General features: G+C 53.2%; 1 pseudogene; it reads right to left on the minus strand.

Moving 5' to 3' along the window:
• Positions 1–1,273: 1,273 nt before the first annotated feature.
• On the minus strand, positions 1,274–1,918 carry LOC126958296 (uncharacterized; annotated as a pseudogene).
• Between the last annotated feature and the right edge of the window lie 270 nt (positions 1,919–2,188).

Below are 2,188 nucleotides of genomic sequence, written 5' to 3' on the forward strand. Positions count from 1 at the left end.
TTTAAAAAAACCGAAAATTAGCCAGGCGTGATGGTGTCCACCTGTAATCCCAGCTACTGGGGAGGCTGAGGCAGAAGAATCACTTGAACCCAGTAGGCAGAGGTTGCAGTGAGCCGAGATCATGCCACTGCACTCCAACCTGGGCAACAGAGCGAGACTCCCTCTCAGAAGAAACCAAACCAAACCAAACAAAACAAACCGAGGGGAACAGGGTGGATCCACAGCTGCTCTGGAAAGTCAAGTCTCGAATGCCCCAGGAACGTGAAGCCTTCACAGAGCCAGCGAAGGGGGTCTGTGTCTAGGATGTGAAGCGGGCTTGCAAATCCGAGAAGCTACACAAGAAAATTTCACTGATACACACGAGACAGAAAGAGAATGGGTAGAGGCTGATTGGGAAGAGGAATGTGCCTGGATGTCCCTGGTGGCAAGTCCCGTTCTACCTTTCCCACGGAGAAAGAGGGGAAGACAAAGGAGGGTGAGGAAAGGCCTGGGAGAGGAAGCCCCACAGTCACTTATCTATGGGGTGGAGAAATCAGAAGTCCCCACAGCCAACTTTAAACCTGCATTTCATCCCTCACCCCAGTGCTGATGCTACCTAGGCCAGCTTGGGGCCGTGTGCTGGTGCGAGAGGAGCCCAGGCGCCCACCACAATCCCCCCAAGGAGTAAAACTCGGGATCGGGAGGGTGACTGCATCCAGGAAAGACCGTCTCAGGCCAACCTCACCATCGCATCCGTGCATGTCTACTGGAAACCCGTCTCTCCCAAGGTTGCCTAATTTTCTGTCTAAACTATGGGCTGACCCGCAGCTTACTCCTTCAACATGCTGTCCAGTGGGGGTGGGGCGGGGGTGGCAGCTGGGGCTTAAGGAGAGAGAGAGTTTGGTGGAGATAAAAAAATAATAATAATAAGCCTGATCCACCATTCTGGACGCCCTTTCCACTCTCTGCTCCATGCAGCTGTGTGTGTGTAAGAAAAACAGGGTGTGTGAGTGTGTGTGTGTGTGCACGCACCAGCAATCAGTGTGGCAAGGCTAGAGGCTTTCATCACTGAAACACAGAGTTCCTGTTTATAAACATTTGCTCACTGTTTTGTTGTGTGGGGGAATTAACCACAAAACGTGACCTACGACGTCAAGCCCCCCATCTTCACATCCTTCATACCGCGTGCACTTTCTCTCTCTACCTGAAAGCCGCTGAGTAGAAAATAATTCCTCTGCAACAAAGTGGGGAATGCCCAGAGAACAGAAGGCGCCTCTACACAGACTTGAAGGCTTCAAGGGAGGCTGGGGAGGCATGGATCACTGACCCATGGGGCTGACTCCGGGAAAAGGCATCCCATGGGCCATGGCTGAAGGCATGACTCTTTCTGGGCTTTTTGGAGCCCCCAAAAGACATTGGGACCCAAACAAATGTATCTCAGTGGCGTTTGCAGCGCCGTAGCGGGCAGGGGGTGAAGGTCTAGTTTGTATGAAGAGGAGAGGAAGACCACGCAGAGCAGAATGCAGCTGAAACCTTGGGAGAGAATGGAAGAGGGGATGGATCCGCTGAGAAGCTCTGGGGCGCCCAGGTTGGGAGGACTTATGCAGACTGAAAGGTGACCTCAGGAGCAGAGTTCTGAAGGGAGGGGCGCTGGCTTTTGAGTTTATTTTCCTGACCAGCCTCCAGATGATAAGATGGTTCTTTCTGATGAAAGACTCAGCGTGCTGCTATTACAGTTTGGGGGCATCCCAACAGCAGATGCAGGTGTTCTGTGAACCATATTCCACAGAGCGCTGGGGCTCCACAGTCACCCTGGAGAGGCCGTGGCAGGGGGTGGGATGAGTCCTGCCATCTGAGAGCCCTGCCTTGCCTTCAAGAAGAGCAGTTCCTCTTCCATCTGCTTGAGGCCTTGGAGCTCCTCACTGGATTTCGTGGTAAGAATTCAATCACCAGGAAAAGTTTGGAAGCCTCTGGATCAGCGATATCCGAAGTCTCTGATCTCAGCTTGGAGGTGCTTTGAGCCTCTGGCCCCGGTGCTCTGCGCTGTCCCAGAGGAAGGCGCGGGCCACTTTTGATCCTAACAAGCAGTTCACCAAGGACAGGGCAATGGCTGAGAGATGAAGGATATCCAGATGCAGATGAGGAATCCCAGGCCCTGGAGAGAGACGGCTACAGGACACCAAGATTCCTGGTGGTTTTCCAGGGCATT

This window comes from Macaca thibetana, chromosome 1 (assembly GCF_024542745.1).
Source record: "Macaca thibetana thibetana isolate TM-01 chromosome 1, ASM2454274v1, whole genome shotgun sequence".
Classification (NCBI taxonomy): Eukaryota; Metazoa; Chordata; class Mammalia; order Primates; family Cercopithecidae; genus Macaca; species Macaca thibetana.